The sequence below is a fragment of the Trachemys scripta genome, chromosome 17 (genome assembly GCF_013100865.1).
Source record: "Trachemys scripta elegans isolate TJP31775 chromosome 17, CAS_Tse_1.0, whole genome shotgun sequence".
Classification (NCBI taxonomy): Eukaryota; Metazoa; Chordata; order Testudines; family Emydidae; genus Trachemys; species Trachemys scripta.
Genome location: NC_048314.1, coordinates 15,371,115 through 15,393,033, shown reverse-complemented (window position 1 = coordinate 15,393,033; position 21,919 = coordinate 15,371,115). Strand labels below are relative to the sequence as shown.

The 21,919-nt window shown below is 40.0% G+C and overlaps 1 protein-coding gene across 1 annotated transcript in view; it reads right to left on the bottom strand.

Moving 5' to 3' along the window:
• ABL1 (ABL proto-oncogene 1, non-receptor tyrosine kinase) overlaps nucleotides 1-21,919 on the bottom strand; it is a 120,579-nt gene that overhangs the window by 96,557 nt on the left and 2,103 nt on the right. The window lies entirely within an intron of this gene.

Below are 21,919 nucleotides of genomic sequence, written 5' to 3'. Positions count from 1 at the left end.
CTAACACAGCTGCTACTCTGAAAGCAGTCAAAGAATTGCCCAAATTCCACCTACTCTCTACCGTGAAGGACACAACAGCAGCCAGTTATCTGAAATTATTGCTTTTGAGTTACTGCTCCTCACAAAGTGAGACAAACTAGGAAAGCCTTTTCGAACTCTCTCCTGTTCAAGGGACAGATTCCCCTGGGAGGGAGACTGAATAATAGCCCTTGTGCTAGTCGCAGAACAAGATACTTGGACAGCACACAGAACTTGCTCCTTTCCTCTCCTGAGAAAATGTAATGATGATGGCAAAGTGTTTTTATCAACTCCCCAGACTGTAGGAGCAGACACACTGCACCATTTCTCAATATGAGAATGAACCATGAGAACAATGGGAAATCCATTAGCAAGCTGTGCTTGCTTCTACCCCTGCCACTAGATCAAATGTCAGAGAGCAGAGTGGGTTATATTACATGAGCAGGATGAGAGGACCAGGGAATTTCTTCCCACAGATAAGAGAGTATTACAATTTTGAGCTTTTACAAGTGTGAAGACAACCAGTCCCTATTCTCCTCCCCCCTTAAACTTCTCAGATCTAGGACAAAAGCTTCTGGCAAAAATCAGAAGGGGCAGAGTATTTCCAACTTGAAGCATTAACAACAAAAAAAGAGTAAGAAGCAGCAGCTAGGCTCTTTGTGCCTGCTTTCTGAGCCTTTAGGGTTCAGGTTTTCAAGCTTTTCTCCACAACAATGAGGGGCAGAATGTTTTGTTTTTAATGAAAACAGAAATTCTCTCAGGCCTTGGCTACACTGGCAATTCACAGCGCTGCACTTGCTACGCTCAGGGGTGTGAAAAAACACCCTCCCTGAGCGCAGCGAGTGCAGCGCTGTAAAGTGCCTGGGTAATCAGTGCCTGCAGCGCTGCACGCTCGCTCGCAGCGCTGCAAGCTATTCCCCTCGGAGAGGTGGAGTACTTGCAGCGCTGCAAGCTATTCCCCTCGGAGAGGTGGAGTACTTGCAGCGCTGCAAGACAGCTCTCGCAGCGCTGGCGGCGCGACTACACTCACGCTTCACAGCGGTACCGCAGCAGTGCTGTGAATCCGCGAGTGTAGCCAAGATCTCAAATTCAGGTGCTAGGACTTGACCACCAGCCAAGATTGCAAAGCTCACACGAATTAGCAAAGCTGCCGTTTGCTAAACAGAGAAGTCACCAGGTCTGAATTCATCAGTTTGTCACCAACATTTGTGCCTATTCCTCTGCTAAGCAACATACTGGTTTCTTTAATGTTAGGGTTAGAGGCTACTCTGTGCAAGTGATATTAATATGGCAACACACAAAAAGAACGTTCAAAGCTGAAACCGTCCCTCAACCCCCAGTCACCCTCTTCTTCAATTAAAAGTGATCAGGTCACTTAAGAGATACAAACGATCAAGCTAATGTGCACATTTATACATTAAAATTAAGTTTCCATACCATCTCTCCAATTCAATTTATAACAGAGCTGAAAATCTGTAGATACATTTGGCACAGAGATCCGAGTAAGCTACCTTTGAAAATATTAACAATGCATTGAAGAGTAAAATTACGTGTACAGGTTAACTACATTAATGTCCTACAGATTATTGAAATGCTATATCAGGCCACTTAAGGCAGGGAAACTGTATGTACTAGGAAGTGGGGGGAAGGGAATAAAAAATTACGTATTCTCCGCTGCAACTGCTCCAACTACAAGATGATTTTCATTATCTTTCATCTGCCAAAAAAACAAATTAAAATATCAATCAAATGTAGCGATCCAGGTAGAAACCTCAAACTGCATCTCTCCCTCAATAGCAGCAATTATTGTGTCATTGTTCTCAACTTGCTGAGTTCTTCAAATGAGATCAGAAATAACTATAGCGGAAAACACAAAACCTCAACAACAAAATCTCATCTTTGGTACCTGAATTACTTCTGAATCAAGATATTTATACCCCTAAAACCAGGAAACAATGAAATGGAATTAAGGCCGTCAGCTTTTCCATTATGAAACAACAGTCATAAAAACCACCATTTGGAAAGTCTTAGCATTTTTCTATTTACTAGACTTTTTATGTTTAAAATAAGGGTTAGTAAAAAAGTTATGAATTATTTTACTGAAACAACATGGCAGAGTTACGTCCTCATGCACCAAATGACTCCTGAACAAATGTGAAATGAAATCAATATTGCTCCAACAAAAATCCAAACTTGTACAACATGTGGTCCTTTGAACTACCACGCCCAACCGTCATATTTACAGATTAAACTTCAGTGCCCTCCATACATGACTGTTTCCACCTGTATTCATGTAAAATAGTCATTGGTTGCATCCACTGTTCTTAAGATTGAGTTTATTTCAGGACAATCCAAAACAAAATGTATCCCCCCAGGCTCTAAACACCCTCACAAATAACTAAAAAGAGCACTTGATACAAAGCTCAATGAAGTCAAAGGAAAAATTTCCCGCTGATTTTAATAAGATCTGGCTAAGACATTTAAAGAAGAGCACCTATAACTCCATGTGAAATCAATTCAAGATGAAGAAGCTTGGCTCCTTTAAAGAAGTTGGGGCCCAGAATCCTTAACAGCAAAACAAAAACAAAAACCCACACAATACATGAAACACTGAAGTAGCAGGTCAGCAACTAATCTCCTTCCCTGTGCCCGCAAAATACAAATGAACAAGAAGATTTCCATCTTTATTCTAAACCCTTTTCCTGCTAGTCCATAACTGACCTAGGCAGATTATTTTAAATACAAAATTACTCATGCTTTGTCCCAGTTCACAAGTGACTTTTTTTTTTTTTTTAAACAACATTCATTTTGTGGCTAGGAGTGCCAAAGACACACTTTTACTCCCAGGTCCCAGGAGAAAGGTTTGCACCCTCATCACACACAAATGGCTGAATCTAGTTTTGTAGCCCCTCACTGAGACAACTGAAGAAGTTGAAAAAAAATTAATTGCAGCAGTTAAAATTGTAAGAATTTAAAGTTGGCACCTTCATTTTTCTATTCCTCTTTGCAGCCTCAAAGAAAGAATGTATCTCTTATAGGTGCACTGGAATTTAGCAATGCAGAAACAAAGCTCTCCAATGCACGCACCGTCTCTTTATCTCTATACAGCATCGAGAATAATGGAGACTCAATCCTGACTGGGGCTGGTGCACACTAGTGTAAGATCAGTGTTGAATATTACTAATATACACTAATCGAATTAATGGTTATATATTGTCAAATCTGAAAAAACTAGCACTCAAAAGTCAGGAAATTCCAAAATTTAAGATTTTTGCCACAATGTTAACTTAAATTGCATTGTACACACAGTACGTTGCATTTCTGCATCAGTATAGCAAGTGACTTGCCTGGAGGAGAGAGTGGGACTGGAACGGCACAAACCTTTCACACTATAATCCAATCACAGTCCAGCTGATTCAGAACGCAACACTGTTTGCTGAATTCTTGTACGTCGAAATCAACATCAGACTCCATCATCATCATGTTGTATTTACTAGTCCTAATCTGCCTGTTAACCACCATCAGTAATACATTGTTTAGTCTCTACCCTTATGAGCAAACATGATTAAATTGACACTGCTGTAGAAATTTAACTTTAGGAATTTCCTGGCTTTTGATGGTTTTACTTTTCAAGCTTAATGCTGTATTAAAGGCTAATTTTTTTTGCATTTATTCGATGCACATTTGGGTTCCAATCCTGTAATGGGATCCAAGAGGATGGACTTTTGTATCCACATAGAGCCCCAATGACTACAGTCCACCCACCTGGATCAGACTGGAGGAGCAGGCCTTAGAATGTGAACAGAGGGTACGACAGAGCCACAACTTCCAGCAAAAGATATTTTCAATATTTTAATATGTAAACATTGGTAGTGATAGTAGGCCTGGTTTAGATGCTTTGCCAGTTTAGAAATACATTATACAAATTGTTTTCCAATATCTTGGGGTTTTTTTAAATGCTCATAACAAAATAAATTAAAAGAGAAAAGGTTTAATGCAAGTATTTAGATCCCTTGTAAGCCAAGCTCACAGCAAGTTTGCTTTAGAACCAAAAAAAAAAAAAAAAAAAGGGGGGGGGGGGAGCGGAGGGAATGGGTTGGTAACAGAATACACCGTCTTTCATCTCTACTTCATCAGTTAGAACCTAGCCCTGATGGGAAGAGATCAAATGTCACTATCATCTGAAGTCTGGTCTGTAGCAGATGTGAAATAAACTGATGATCACGGTCCAGTTCCTACAAGACAGCTGTCTTCATCAAAATACACCAGCACAACCATCACCCTTGCTGAGACAGCTGGCAGTGAGGCAAATGAGTAGGAACAGACCAAAATGCCCTCTAACCCCAAATGATGGTCGCTTCAGGGCATGTGTGACGTTTATGCACAGGGCATCATGGGTAAGCGAGTGCTGCTGCTGCAGCCGCCTTGTTGCATGACCATTTAATGAAGAGAGGACTCTGGTCTGTGAGAACTGTCAATCTCTCTCCTTTCACGAGCACTAAATTCACGTAAATAAGTCATTTTTAAAAGGAGAAAATTAGTTTAGCATAATTCTACAAAGTTATTTCATTTGTTTTTGCTCCTGTTCATTTATTCCAATCTGCTGCACCTTCCCTTGGAGAGGTTATTAGCTCTGCTAATGGCCGCCAGCACTCATTTAATTCTTCTTAATGAATGTATGAGTGAGTAGCGGAAGCTATTATGTAGAGCTTAATAAAGGGTGGGAAGGAATTTCCTAAAATTTATTGCCACAGGCTGCTGCTTGAAGATAAAAAATAAATGGTAATTGCTTGGAACAGGAAGGAGGAGGAAGATAAAAAGTCCCTAGACATGAGGTACAAAAACACCAACTGCTATGAACCAAAAATCTCAAAGCCCAGAGGAACAAGATGGCCTCCTATACATTTTTTGATGTTTAAGACATTTCCTTTGAACATGGATTCTGGCTGATAAGCTTGATCTCATCTGAAAGGATTATTTTATGACACTGGAAGGATAAACATTCACCTAGGAAGGAAGAATGGATAGCATTAACTCAGATGGCATTTTATGAAAATATGATTTATATACTAGCGACAAGATGGACAGGTCCAAGGGTCATCCAGAGTGCATTTTTGGATCACATAAGTACAGCCATGATATTCAGGATCACATTCTGAAGTCGCCACCCAACATTTTATTAGTTACAATGCAGTGCCTTCCCATCACCCCCCTACACCCCGTTCCGTTCTCTACTGTTTTGGTTTGAGCAGGTGAAGAAGGGGGAGTGAGGGTTGGATGTGTGTGCCACCACTTCTTCAATTTCGGTTATTGTTGGTAAAAAATCAATAGACTGAATAGAAAAGTAGTATCTGTCCTGGAACACTAAGTGTTTGTTCTACATTAAAATGCTGCAATCACACTGTCATCCTTCGAGTGAACTCTAGGTCAAGTCTCAACAACTGGCAAGAACAAAGTGGAAATCAAAGACTCATCCAGTGTAATTGCAATCTGAAAGAAAAATATACGTTTTCAAAACTATGCTTTTGATTATGAAGCACAACATTTTTCAGTCCATCTAACTCACTCTGAACTTTACCCAGACAATATAATCCAACAATACACGAGTCAAGGTAAGAAAACTTTGATCAATACCTCTGAACCAGAAGGTTAGCGTCATATGTACGCTTTAGAATTTACTTCCTGTAAATAAAAAGTAACACACCTTGCATATTGTAACAAATACACACTAAGAACTCAGCTAGTGGCCAAAAACAAGGAACCTGTTGGAGTTGTGTGTTAATTAAGGAAGCAGCAAGTTGAGAGTACAACCACTTCATCCTGCACAGACCAATAGTCTGAAAGATGTAGACCAACAGGAGAAACATATGTAGACTTGTCTAAAGTCAACCCAGATCTCATATACGACTTTGCAATAAGACTGGATAAGTAAGTCACTAGCTCCCTTCTCACAACAAAGGTAGAACAAATGAAGTGGTGTGGGTTGCTACCCTATATTCAGCACTCAGTAAATCCACCCAGGAACTTTAAAGGTTACCTGCAAAGGGAAAAAATTGGGCCTCCCCTCTCCTTTTGGGGGTGGGGGAGCTTCTTGATGATGTATGAAAAGCTTTATGGTTGGTTTTTCTGGGGAAAAAAATGAGGCATTTTTACATTGGAAATTCAGGTCCTGTCTAGCCTGAAAAACACTGCAGTAATTGGAAAACTGTGGAATGATGACAATACAATACAAGAGTCAAGACAATGAAAGCTGACCAACAGAGGGGGGGGAGGGATTTTTAGTCAAGTCTATTTAAAATCAGTTTTTCTTTACATCTGTTTAAGTCCAATTACTAATATTCTGGAGAAACGAAGCCTATTAAAGATTCAATGCCCTTAAATCCTTTAATGAAGATGTCAGATCTAACAATATACATCCTTGGGACATACAGGCCTCCAGAAAAAAAAAAACGGGAAGACCAGAGTTCACATTTCTGATACTTTTAACGTAAAATATAAGCAGGGAGGGCAGAGGGAAGGGAACACAACAAAACACACCTTTCAGGCCTGCCTTCTTGCAACTTAAAACAGCACAAAAAGAGCACACACCCAATTTGCCTTTTAAATGCTTTGCAGGTCACCTGTAAGTGCAGATCAGTATCATCTTCAGCAGACAGTAAAAAATTAAGATTTTTTTTTTCTAGACGGGGTTTCAGTTCCTTCACCACTCCTATTTTACTAACCCGGAGGAACAAAATAGGAAAGTAACTGGTCAACCTAGAAAGAGCAGCCAAATTGGAGGATGGGAAGAAGTAGCTCCAGGAGCAGCAGTTTGAGAAATGGAGACCAGAGGAAGTTTTAGCACAAAGATAACGTGAGGTAGGGAACTGCAAGACAAGTGTGAAGCATTATGGGATGTATTATGCAAAAGTATAGTTGGAGATTGGGGGGCACCTAGTGAGAGCATTACAGGCTGGCAAAGCTGGAGCTCTCTTTGTGAAAATCAAAGCAACAGATCTGTCCATGACTTCCTTCCATGTTACTATTTATTATGTGTTGACACGCTCAGCTTCATAAAAGACATACGACACATCCCACAAAGCTTCCAATCTAAATACACAACACAAAGTGCACTGGGAGGAACAGAGAATTCAACATGGAATACTGTACAGGGGAAGTACAACCCCGCCATACTATTTTTCACCTTTCATATATCGGAGAGTCAGAATTGCAGAGTTTGTAGAAGTAGTCGTTTTGAGGAGAGATTGGAAAGAAAAGGATTTTTTCTACTTTTAAAAATCAATATTTATCCCTGTGTCAGGGCCATTTATTAACATTCTGGGGTGCCTATTGGTGTTTCTTACCACCACAAGCAGGGACATGGAATCTTAATCACTTCAGAAACAACTGAGCACTGCTGAGTTCCTTGCATTACAAAAATACTGTAACTTCTCAACATCAATATGCACATTTTACCTATTCAAGGACTTTTTTTTTTTTAAAAGAATGGGGAGAGGATAGAGGCTGAAAAGAACAGTAACAATTTCAAAAGCAGAACTTGAGGTGAAGAAGGGAACAGTTGAATGTGGAAGTGATTTTTTTCCTCAAAGCAGGAATTTCCATTTCTAGTGTGTGCAAGACTCAGATGTGGGAGGGAAAGTGTAGGTGGAATAGGAGAAAGGAGGAATCAAGGACCTTGTCATCGTTTTTGTGGAACACAACGTAACAAAATAACAGGGAGCTCCATCATCCACGATGGCTCATAACCACCCACACAGCAGGAAACAGGAGACCAGCTCTGCAGAAAAGTCCTGAACATTACAGCTCTATGTAAAGTACTATCAGGGGTCAAGCTCCTAAACTAAACTTATTTAAATAACTCAGACAGGACTATGATTTAAAATAATAATTCTCTCAATAGAGAAGCTTTGATGTGAACTGGATCAAATGCATTAGCCTCTCGAATCAGGGGTCGCATTTGGCTTCACCCTAGTGACAGTCTCCATTCAAGAGAGGTCCAACATCCTAGTTCTGCAATGAAATACATGCATGCAGAACCCACACCCAAGCAGAGACTCAATGTCTTTAATGGGACAGGTACTCAGGCAGAAATCTGCACTCATGTGATCTCATTGCAAGATCGTGAACCCAAGACTAGAATAACAGGGGAACAACATGTCAGGAATTAGATGCACTCGGAGAGTTGGGTAGAAAATGCTTGCTCAGAGCCTTCTCCCCATGCCTAACAGTACTTCACTTATAAAGCATCAGATTCATATGGGTGGGTTGGAAGGGTTTTTAAATAAACATGGAATCCTCTCCTCCAATTTTTTTTGTCCAAAGAGGCACATTTTTGTAACTACCCATTCAACATCATTCTGTAAAAAGTTAATAAATCCTATTGTTTGTTCTTCTTGATTTAAGCATCAAGGAATTCAATTTACCTAAAGTTATTTGCTTGATATAGCTCTGACAGCACACTGCTGAGAAGGAAGCTGCAATACTTTTGCAGCACCACTTGTTATGTAAGCATAACCTTGGTATACTCGGATTGTTGCTGGGGTGCAGGATGGAGCCATCATACAAACCAAAGTAAATGGAAGGTGAACTCAAACCACACAATCACACTGTAAGATTGCAGCAAAATGTCTCCAAGGTGGCCAGGTGCTCCTTTACTTTAAACAGGTCAATTTTGCCTCTAAAATTTTTCAAAGTAGTACATTTTTAAAATTCAGCTGCTAGCAATTTCAATTTCAGAGTCATAAAAATGTACTGTGTTAATAATTGAAACCTAAAATGCCTGTCTGATTTGCTATAGTCCTTAGTCGCTCTCCCCAAAGGGCTCCATTTGCCTAGGGGGAGCATTTCACAACCTGCATCAATGTTTAGAAACAACTTTAGTGGATGAAAGCACCATAGCCATACAAATGTTGTCTTTTACTGCCCGAGTTTAAAAACGGTGACATCCCAGGGAACCATCTAAAGCCGCTTAATAGTAGAATGGTTATAATATGTCAATCAATCCCATGCACTCCAAATAATCCACGATACAGTTATTACAACTGCAGTTCACTCATAATTTCAACATTTCAGCCACAAAATCTGTGCTTTATCAATAGACAGACCATGTTCCATCATCTCTTCCATGACTCACTAAGGTTAGGATGATGAGGCATCCTTACTACAGGATGATTCAAACCCAACTAGCATCCATGATATGTGCATCATTCCAGGGCCTTCAGATCATCAGGTTCAAAGGTCCTGCTAAGGCCCACCACTTCCTAATTTGGAAATGCTGCACATTACAGGGCTGTCTGAGCCAGAGAGCAACAGCAGGCTTTACCTTGACCTGTGCATTCTTAACGCCTTTGTTATTAGGTAAAGCTAAATAATGTGAACTGGACCAAAATGTTTTAACACTGATCTACTGGGAAGAAAACAGAACTAAACACTCTGTTAATGGTTCTCACTTTACTTACATTATTTACTACATTAAACTGAATATAGCATCTTTAGCTTCTTTGAGTCCTTACCTGATATTAAACAGTGTTGAGTTCACTTATATTTAATGTTCAAGTTCTGTGTTCTTACCCAGAGCTAGGCAAAGCCATTATCCTCCTCTTTGAAGTTCCCAAGTACCATCAAGTGATGTCTGCTTATCACCACCACAGCAGTTATTCAGCTGAAATGCATGATGCCTGTGCTTTGCAGAAGCAATTGCTAATTACAGCAACCAAAATGATTAAAGTGTTTAAAGCTAGCAGTTGCCTCCAAAAATCCAACCATTATTATTCTAATCTGCCCTCTGCATGGCTCAGAAGATTACCTACTTATATAAAAAAATGTTATTAACACTGTATATTTTGCTAACCAGTCCAATAGGCTTTAGCACTCTGTGGTCTCCTCCAGACCTATTTCTGCTGCAGATTCAGACAGAATCCACAGATTAAATTTGTGAATTCTAATGCAGAAAGCCACAAGGAAAACAACAAAGGAACTACTACATCATCCCAATCCTCAAAGAATACCTTGCTGCTTCAGCTCTGATCCAGAGACAAAGCAGGGCAAAATGAGATAGTCTTTTTCTCTAAGGACTTAACTATGCTGGTCAACAAATTCCATAGTAGTTTTCATTATTATCGGCAGTAGCAGTATTACCGCACCATCTAGGAGTCCTACTTGTGGACCAGATTGTGCTAGGTGCTGTACAAACAGACACGAGAAAGATTGTTAGACTGTCCCTGCCCTAAGGGGCTAACTATAAGACAACAGCTGTAGCTCAACAGTTTGTCTCTTTTACCAACAGAAGCTGGTCCAATAAAAGATATTACCTCATCCACCTTGTCTCAGAGACAGATGGGGAAGTAGAAGTAAACAGTGAGACAATACTGGTCAGCATTATACCCATTGGTCTCTGGAATCTGAAGATAGACAATGAGGTAGCTTTGCAAATATGTATGGAGCACGCCCAAGCATGTTGGACAGCATGGGAAAAAAGCATGAAGGTATTTGACAGAAACAAATGGAGAGTGGAGGTTGGCACCCCTGGATCAGAGGGGAGAATCAACTGTATAGCGAATGAGAGATGATAGGTAGGGTGGGAATTCACCGTGAAAGGCCTCGAAAATTAATACTAACAGCTTATGTTTGATGTGACAGAGAAAGGAGAGCCAGTGGAGGGATTTAAAGAGAGGCGTAACAGGATCAAAGCGACGGGTTAGGAAAATCATCATTGCAATAGCATTCTGAAAGAATATGAGGGGAGCAAGATTGCATTTGTCAAGGCTAGAGAGAAGGATGCCGCAGTAAACAAGATGCAAGCCATCTCTTAGACACTATACATAGAAAGAATTGGCAAGGTATTGATATAGCCTGGATGCGAGGACCTGGAAAGAGGTCTGAGTCAAAAATGGAGCACTACGGCTCTACCAATATACATTTTTCCTCACAGATGTGGCATATACAGGTGTAAGCAACATCTAAAGTGACATATATGATCATGCCTTTCGTATTGTAGGGGTAATTATTATTTGAATTATTCTAGTACCTAGAGGCTGCATCCCCCTTGTGCTACATATTGTTCAAACACATAACAGAGATGATCCTTGCCCAAAGAGCTTTTCTCACTCCCTACAAATAACTGTACAGTTGGTAATACCATAAAAGGTACACAGAAATTGCATTTAGTAGGATCCACCAAGAGTCATCATTACATAAAGGTTAGAATGGAGAGAATCTTGAGTTTACTCACTGGCCTCTGTCAAATTATCTGTATCTTAACAGAAATAATAGTTTCACATTTAATTTAGTACTTTTCACTGGAGCATTCCAAAGCTGTTTGCAAACATTAAACATACCCAGATAAAATACACATTGCTTTCTCTAACAGCCATTGCAATCACTCTCACTAACCTGGAATGTACAGTTTTAAAACAACTTTATACCTGGACAGCCTTACAGAGGATATGCAGAAGGCTTACAGTTAGAAAAACAACACACAAACACATTCGAGAATGCATATTTGTAGCTCAAACTACATTGCTAGATGCATTCATCTTTTTCATAACTATTATCTCTCCAAAAAAAAAACTTCACTAAGATGGGGATATTACCAGGCTACAGAGTTTAATTTTTTAAGTCCATAAAACAACACTAATAAGAGTAAAACCCCACAATATCTTCACTGTCCCTTTACCTACCTATGATCAGACTTCTGACTTTAAGACAATATTAATCCAATGGGTTGAATTGTGCTCCCCAGATAACCCCCATGAATCCCACTTACAGACAAAAGTTTAAGTCTTCGGAATTGTTGAAGTTTCTAAACATACATATTATTACAAAAATATTTACAAAGCCGCTTTCCTCAAAAGAGTTGTTTTTAACTTCCTCAAAGGAGTTAAAAACAATCTAAAATACAATACAAATGTGGCTCAATTGAATAGGATGGGGAGACGAGACGCTAGGCAGGAGGTAGCAATAACAAACTGAAGACAGTGCTGAAAAAATATTTTCAAAATTGTGTTTCTACTGTTTAAAGCAAGGAAGTGTAGACCAAAATGAATGCTGTGCTCCCATGCTCCCCCCCCCCAAAATCCTTATGATATGTGAAAAAGCACCATCACCTTACAACCTAAAATGCAACAGTTCAATCCCTTAGTGCAAGGGATGTCAAAGAGAGATGCATCATCAGAAAGAAGGCCTCAAACCAGTCAGGATTATGGGCTTTAAAAGTAATTCTTGTATAAGACTTTAAGATCAATAGTGCTACAATATTATTTTAGCAACTTTTTAATAATAGTGTTTAATTTAAAAGACCTGATTGCTCACCATCTTCTCACTTAGGGTTGTCACTTCTGCCCCCAGATCTTACCATTAGTTTTTGATACCACCTTTGGCATATACCTCTCATTAAAGGGCTACAGACCATTTTATCAGAACAGAAATTGTTCCAACTACAATACTATTCAAGATCCAGAAAAGACATCTAGTGGCTAGGTTTTAAAATTTCTCAAGGTTCATTTCAAAAATGTCACAATAGATTAAATAAAAAAGTAACACCTGTAGTTGAGTTTTCTACAGCATATCCTCACTGACAATTGCTGCAGTTATAAGAGAGAAACTGATGAGATCAAGAACATAACACATAGCATCTTAGTGGGTCATTAAACATATCTAGCAGTCAGTAGAGATGGCCTTTTGAAAACATGACGTTTCAACAAACAAAGAGAAATATTTTCAGGAAATCTGAATGACTTCCAAGTTAGTTTTATATCTTCAGCCATCTACCACTGACACTCCCAAATGCTTGAAAAATAGCAGTATTTGTTCTCGATATAGACAAGGAATTACCAGTGATTAAAAGTTTTAGCAATTTCTACAACAGCTGTGCCAGTTTCTATCTTTCTTTGCAAATCAGGAACTGATCAGACTAGTGGTTACACTGTACTGCAACAGTTGACAGTGCTAAGTTAATAGATGGTTTTTGCCTTCAGCATTTTAGATGGTGGATGGGTACAGTAAATAAAGCTTCTTCCTGGACAGTGTTTATATGACAGGAAATACAGGGAGCATGCACAGCAGTTCCCTTCACACTCCCAATTGTGATAAAAATCTGACACACACAGGAAATATACAGCAGGGAAGGGGGGATTCCTGCATTTTATCAAACTTCAGTATCCCCCCAAAAATTTTTTAGCATGTACTATTAAAGGGAAGTGGTCACATGAAATTCAGCACTGCCTTAATCATATGTAATGCTCACATTATTTTGTCCCTTATGTAAATATGCAACACAAACCAGAATACAATAATGCTCAGTACAGAAACTATTTGATGAGCTTTAAGAGAACAGAGCTAACAGGATTTGCTTTACTGATGCCTGAGAAAGCATTTTACAGGAGGAATTTACTCAGAGGCAGACTGGACATACTCAAGTCCCTGAACATAAATATGGAGAATGCTTTAGTTGACATGGCAGAGATAAGGTAGGAAGAAAAGTTAGACCAGAATATACATGCACTGCAGTGCATCAGCACACCTGCATTTATGGATAAATGACTGCTCAAAACAGTCATATGCAGCAACACTGGTTCTTTAATACAAGTAATTAAAAGAAGCCTTTGTAATTAATCTACAAAGAAAATCCAACACTCAGTAAAAATGACAGAGCAGAGATATGTTACAATACTGATCAGCTAGCCTTTAGATTCCTGGGTGAATCCTGATCTCCCCTACTTCTGTGTAAATTAGCAGTAACCCCACTAAAACAGTGGAATTAAATTGCTGTAAGAGACCAGAATCATGCTTTCCACACACAATAAGAAACTATAAAGACAGACATCCTAGAAAGGGAACAGCAAAGCAAGGTATGGGCAGACCTGACTTTGTAGACTTTAGGCAGCACTGAAGGCTAAATCTCAAGGAAACTTGCATTTAGAACTCCTAGTAAACACACAGCAGGGAATAAGAACAGGAGTACTTGTGGCACCTTAGAGACTAACACATTTATTTGAGCATAAGCTTTCGTGGGCTACAGCCCACTTCTTCGCATCTGCATCCAAAGAAGTGGGCTGTAGCCCACGAAAGCTTATGCTCAAATAAATGTGTTAGTCTCTAAGGTGCCACAAGTACTCCTGTTCTTTTTGCGGATACAGACTAACACGGCTGCTACTCTGAAACCTGTCATTACAGCAGGGAATGTCATTCTAGACAGATAAACTAAGTATGTGGATAAGGGAATCTTCCTAGAGTGTAAAAAAAAAAAAAAAAAAAAGAGAAACTTAAGCAATGTTAGACAATTTATACCAAATGGTGCCCTCCAGTATCTGCAGCTCCTATCAACTTCAACAAAACTCACACTGAGCATTTAAGAACAGAACCGGGGCCAAATACAGTAGCTAAAGAAGAAGAATTGAACTAGAGTAGGAAAGAGCTATCATAATTTGGTTTTATGCAGCTTTGTTCACTAAAATTCTCTGGACACTGATTAATATTTCTGTCCAATATTTAGTCCTTCACCTTCCTTTAAACTAGAACTGCAAGCACTGATAAGCAGACTGACTCCTACAGTTCAAGTTTAATTTGAGTTCCATCAGTACAGAAACAAGATTTGATAGAATATCCAACAAAACCCTTTGTAACTTCTGCTTAAATTGGTTTTATATTTCTACAGCAATACTCCTCAGTGATTCACAACAGATCTTTTAATACATCTGGCATGCACATGAAGAAGACTTGCGCAGCAACAGTAAATCTGCATCACAAAACACTACTAGGTGAAGACAGTGGCTCTCTTTATAATGATACCAATAGGTATAGTACATAAAATGCAGGCCAGAAAATATGGAAAGCGCAAGATATATGAAACAGTAAGTAATTCTAAAAAAATTCCTATTTTCAAGAGTATATTTGGCCTTTTACTACATTCATACAGACAGAAGCAAAAGTTAACAAACCAATCACAACACTGTGTAGAAGAAACATTGTGAACACAGGCTAATGTCATTGGCATCACACTAAATACTTTAAATCCTATAATGCTACACGTTTGGAGTATATCCACATGACTGCAGCAACATTTTACAAACAGTTGTGAGATTTAAAAATTATGAGTCAACAATACTGTAATTCAAGGCTTCAGATTTATCAATTTACCACTCACTGAATATTCAGTTAGCACAGGTCTGCTATTGAAAATTGAAGTGTTATTGTTCCAGATACACATTTAGATTATCTGAAGTCAACTAAAAAGGAGTTATGTTTACATTCACAAGTGATAAGTTTAACATGATTATACAGTAGTAGTGGTAGTGATTGCAGCAGCTGCAATCTATTCTTATTTGTATTACAATAGTGCCTAAAGGCCCAACTGAGATTGAGGACCCATTTTTCTAGGCACTGTAAGAACAGCCATACGGGGTCTGACCAAAGGTCCATCTAGTCCAGTGTCCTGTCTTCCGACAGTGGCCAATGCCAGGTGCCTCACAGGGAATGAACAGAACAGGTAATCATCAAGTGATCCATCCGATGTCGCCCATTCCCAGCGTCTGGCAAAAAGCTCTGTGCAGCTTAGAGAGAGAGAGAATCTTTGCCCCAACAAGCTGACTGTTTAAATAGACAAAACAGACAGAAGGTGCAAGGGAAACAGGTGAAAGTGATTTGCCAAAGTACAAAGCATGTCAGTTGCAGAGTCAGGAACAGTGGACAGGAAACCACCAGACCTGTGCTATGCTCTATCCACTGGATCATGCTGCCTCCCTAATGTAAAAGCTTAAGCTTTAACTTTGCCATTTAAAATACTAAAAGTTTGTTTTGGCATATTCTGAAATGCAGTGGGTAAAATGATCTCTTACATACATTAATTCCCATTCTAATGATCTGCAGCCTTCTCCTGCCATCCCATACTGATCTTCTCCCACAAGATTTTTATGACAAAAGGTACATAAAAAGAATGCAGAATCAGCACAATCTATTAATGAAAGTCTAGCATGCTGGCAACTACTACCTATTCATCATGATAGAGACAAACTGCTTAAACATGGCAACTTCTTGGAGATTAGTTAGTCTGCAAAACAGAATAGCTTTTGCTCAGGAAAAGGATTAGTCATTCCATTACAGCCCAATGAATTATTAGGATGAAGGATGTACTGCCTAGAATGTACCGCCAAGGGCTTATATAATTGTTTGATCACTGCCTGATCTGAACCACCTGGCCTCTGAAAGTTCATTCTCTCTCTACAATAGCCTCAATAATAACTTTAATGAGTTTTATGACAATAAAATGATAATAATTGTACACCTCAAAATCACGCCTTTTTTTCTACATGGCAAAACAAGAGGTCAATACATCTCCTGTAAAATCAGAACATAACCAATGCAGACTCTAAATGTAGCACAGCAGCTAGTGATATGCTGAGTCAACCCACCAAACACTGAAGGAGGAACTAGCTCATTTTCATGGCCCACCACTGAGTGAAATATAAAATATAAACAGCCTAAGTGGTATAAAAGAAGTCAGATTACTAAAGCTGAACGACTATTAAAAATACAAGCAATGTTATCAGTAACAAGAATTTTGTTTGAATTGATATCATCCTTTTGAAAGAGTTTTTATGAATTTTTATGGCAGTTTTCCATGACAGATCTCTCCCTGGATGCCTTATGTGAATGTGTGCTATAGGTCCAGCTAGTAGGGTGGTTGGTTTCCTGATTAAAATACCAAGGAACACTCTCTGTGCTCTCTTGTAACAAGAGCCCAGACCCAGCAGCAAAGATTCTATAACACTCTGCTTTCCCACCTGTCTTTTCCACAATCTCAGCAAATAAAAAAAAACTACAGGTTCCACCAGCTCACCTCTTTATTTAGAAAGAACTCTTGTAGATTACCTTCCCACGTTTTCATTGTCCAGTCTTGGACAAGGGGACAGCATATTTTACCACTACCAGAGGACGTGAAACACTTAATTCTTGTATGAGCTCATTTCATATTCCGTTTCCCAAGTATAGTCAACAGATATTTGAAAGAAAGCTCATAGATGAAATGAGGTGAAAAGCCCTTTTAGCACAATAAAGCAATACTGACTAAAAATGTTTCTTCCCTCCTACCTCCCTTTCAGATAAAACCCTCTCCCTCAACACAAACCGGGGGGGTTAAACAGGCAGGCTCAGTTTTATAACATGTTTGCATTAACTACAGGATACGTCAGAGGTAGAAAATAAATCACAGATTTGTAACATGAAAGGTAATGAAAAAATCATGAGCCCAGGTTTAATTCTTGTCTACCAGGGAGCTCTTTATATACTTAAAATGAGGTGAAGGACAGAAGAGAAAGTCTCAGATTCAGGGCTCCTTTGGGAAGTTCCCCACCATTGCCTCTCCCCACCCCCCACCCTTAGTTTCAATTACTTCTAAATGAGCCTTGCAGCAAAGGAGGCTCATGAAGCACAACCATGCATGGTCACTGCACTGCAGGACTTTCCCAATAGCAATTGGAAATTAACTACTATCTCACAAGTCTAGTAGATTTCAAACTGCTGTTAAGTAGACTTTAAGCTACCTAAGTGCATGGAAGTCTTCTACTTGCATGAACAGGAAAACATGGAAGTCCCATAAGCACTTGTTCAATGTAAGTTTCTGGACAAGATGTAAAGATACTAACAAAAATGAAGTATCTCTTTGTATCCTAGCATTTATTAATAAAAAGTGTGTAGCGTTAGCCTTCGGGGAAAAAACAAGGGAATTAAATCCAAAAATATATACTAATTAAAATTAATAATCTTACATTACACTCAAGTAAAACAATGCAAGGTTAAAGGTCTCATAATAAGGTTAAGTTCCACCCATCATACATATGGATTTTTTTTATTACTAACCCAAATGTATATTTTAATATTCTGTGGGCGTAGTTCTGCCCTCAGATATGCACTCGCACTTCAGTTCGTTTGAAAAGGAGCTGAGCAACTGTAGACCAAGGGTAAATAAAGGCTCCATAAGTGCAAAAAGGGCAAGTTAAGATTATTATGAGAACTTCAATTTTGCATTTTTTTGACATGAGTGCTTTAGCATTCCATTAACTGTCATTTGTACTTAATATGGTTGTTTTATTATGTACAACTGTCTTACAATGCTAAAAAAGCCATATGTCGTTCCATTTTGTACAAAATACTGCATGCCTCAGAGGAATGAGCTTTTCTTAATAGAGAGAGCAGACATGGATTGTACACTCTTCAGGGGAGTGACCCTGGGCTCAATACTCAGTTGAAAGAAGCATAAGCTCAACATATGAGGAGGAGAGGTACAGGTGGCCTTTCCACTTCCCCTAATCCTAGGCTGGCCAGGAACTGAAGTAGCTCATGGTGCAAGTTTAAGTACTCTAAGCAGGGCCGGCTCTGACTTTTTTGCCGCCCCAGGCAAAAAAGCCCCCCCGCGCGGCAGGGGAGGGCACCGAGCCCGGCCGCAGGCCGCTCTCCCCAACCGGCCAGAGCCCCGGGAGGAGGGCGGAGAGCCCAGCCAGGGCTCCGCTCTCCCCGGCGGCCAGAGCGCCAGGAAGAGGGCGAAGTGGCGGCCAGGGCTCCGCTCTCCCCGGCGGCCAGAGCGCCGGGAAGAGGGCGGCAAGCTGGCCGGGGCTCCGCTCTCCCCGGCGGCCAGAGTGCCGGAGGGAGGGCGGAGAGCCCGCCGCAGTTCTGCTCTCCCCGGCGTCCAGAGCGCCGGGGGGATGGCGGAGTGAAGGCCAGAGCGCAGGAGCGAGGGCGGAGTGGCAGCTGGGGCTCCACTCTCCCCGGCGGCCAGAGTGCCGGGGGGAGGCCGGAGAGCCCAGCCGGGGCTCCGCTCTCCCCGGCGGCCGGAGCACCGTGCTGCCCCCCTCCAGGTGCCGCCCCAAGCACAAGCTTGGTGGGCTGGTGCCTGGAGCCGGCCCTGACTCTAAGGGATGCTGTAACTGGCTTGAAACTGCCCACTCTAGAAGCCATTATGCTGGTGAGGATCACAATGAACTCCAGCCCACAGAACAGCTCCGATATCGGGGCAGGGAGGGAAGAAGGAAAGGTGAGAAGCTCTGATGGCTGTACACCAGCTGAGGATTCCCCCATGGTGGGGAAAGCTTCAACTGCCCACTTAGGGGAGATTTAAGGCCCCTTTGCACCACTCCAGTAGAACAGATGGACATTAGTGGGTCCAAGGGTCTGATGATTTGTCTTTTTACATGTCGAGAGCATGTAGGACATTATTGGCAGTATATAATTAACAATAGCTAAAAACTGGAGTTACTCTCATGAAGGCTGTTTTGATGTACATTGTGGATATCCAAAATTACTTACACTTTAACCACATTGCTAACCAACTAACAGTGCAGAACACTCAGGCATTTGAGATTTTTTTTTTAAACATTGCATATGGGTGTGATTCTGTCAGTCTTATATTAAACAGAACTTAGCTCTGAAAGTGGCTCCACTGAAATCAATGGGACAGCTTATTAAATAAGGCACTACTTGACGTAAGGGTGACAGATGTCCCATACATAATGTCCACTCAATGGGATTCTGCTCTCTCCTGGGGACATTCTAGGAGTTAAACCTATCAATGCATTTTTGCCATTAATTATTTTTATAAGCTTTTCTTCCTTGGAACTTTAAGACTGACAGAATCATTTTTAAAAGACACAGACTGACATGGACTTTGCTAAGAGATTTATAAAAAGAATATTAAAAATTGTTCAGTAGATCACCTTTGTGCCAAGGCCAAATATAATGTTCTTTTAAACGGACAATGCTGAGGGTGACAAGCCACTCCAGCTGCTCCTCTCTCAACTATCTCCTGACATAGGTGCCTTCCGTGAGACCTTCCTTGGGTAGCCCAGCCTTCAGTTTTTCTTTAAAAACGCATTAGATCTGACAGAAAACGAGACACCCGACTTTCTGCGGACAAGCTGGTGCACACACTATGGCAGAGAACATGCACACACTGATTTAGATCTGACAGGAAACCATATAATGAAAATACTAAAGAGAAATTACATAAAACAATTAGATTTTAAAATCCTGAAAAGAATCCCAATTTGTTTTTATACAATACGAGCCACAGCAGCTTTATGAATAGGATATGAAATATGAATCATTCTCTGTCCATATACCAAAAAGGCTGTAAAGACAGATTAAGGACTATTTTCTTTACATGGCAAGAAAACTACTGATATGCAATTTTAGAGAGATGGGGAGCACCTGAAGCTATTTTTTCCTCTCTACAACCTAAACAGCCAGACTATTTTTTTTAAATTACATATAATTCATTCCCAAGATAAGATTTTGGAGGCAAGGTTTCAGCCACGAGCTATGTTTTTATGCCAAGCCCAAAACGGGGATGAATAACTAGAAACAGCAATAGAGTCTTAAATACTAGCTGTGCTACTGAGAGCCACTTCATATACTCAGAGAGATTATAAGGGAAGAAGCTTTTCCTCATGTGGATAAGTGAGACTGAACTTTTGCAATCCCCTTAACAGATGTAATAGTCTTGAGGTTCCCTTTCAAGTTGTATTCTTTTTTTAAATCAAGACACTGAGGTCTCTTGTGGACATATGGAGTATTGCCATTATAGACAATATTTTTTTCTTGTAAACCTGCTGGGTTCTTCTGACCTCATGTCATCCTAACAAAAAGTTACCTTCTGTCTATTCCTGTTAAATGATCAAAAAGCAGGATTTCTGCCTTGTCTCCCAGATCAAAACACCAAACTTGGTTGGAATATTGTGTTACTTGCAGTTTAGTGCTCTGTTTCTCGCTCCAACCCATCTAAGCTTGAAGCTCTGTATAGAGAAGCACAGAGGCAACAGAGATGGGGCAGATGTGTATATTTGATTAAAAATTAATAAAATACTTGGTTTGGAGTGTTTCTGCAGTGGGAACATGCCACTGATACCACAGCTGTCATAGACTTATCATCCAGCTTCCCAAGAATTAGCTTCACTTTACAAACAATCACTGCACAGACACATTGTGTGGGAAGAGGGGAGAAATACAAATCATTTTTAATCATTGATTATTTTAACACACTCAAAACTTCTACAGCATCCATCTGCAAATAATACTAAGAATGCTACTGAATGTCCTGGACTCTCTGGGAAATTCAGGATGAAGAATAGTTTCACAAATTAAGTTCCCTTACAAAATAAGTCTCAGGCACATTTATTTTAATAAACCTTTTCACCTGCTATTTAACTGTGTTCCCAGAGAAAGCAAAGTTTTCAAAGTTATCTAATGGCCAAAGATGACAAACACTGGTCTGTTTCATGCCTGAATAAAGTTACTCTGAGTGGAATCAAAATGCTAAATGGCCATGGTCAGAATCATATTTTCAAGCCTAAGAAAGCAGTTTGTGGCATGTTGTCTCAGAAGAACTTCTGAATTCAAAGGAAGTGCAGCATAGAGATTTAGTCAAAAACATTTCAGCAACATACTTTTCTTTCTGTGTCTGTCTTTTAACAGGGAACCATAGCTTGAAATCTAATCAGCTAAAAAAACTAATTAAAAAATACATTTAACCAGGCCCTGAACCCCACTGCCCTTTTTTTTTTTTTTTGGGGGGGGGGGGGAGGAGGCTTTAAAATCACATTTCTCTGTTCCCTGTTACTGGGTGCAAGGCCCACATAAACACAAGGTGACGCTAAGCTCCCAGTCCTGCAAGGTGCTTCACACAGGCTAACACCTCTGCTTCCATGAGCATCACAATACAGGCCTCACCGGCTACCTAGGAGCACAATGAAACTGAGCATCCACAAAAGTTGTCAAATACACAAAGTAAAAAACAAAAAAAGCAGTTCTCTTTGTCTTGGGTGCTACTACTATAGTAAATACAAGTGTCTCAACAGAAGCGTGATATTTCAGTTGCCCTTTAAATAGATGCAAAAAAGATTAGTCATGACATTAA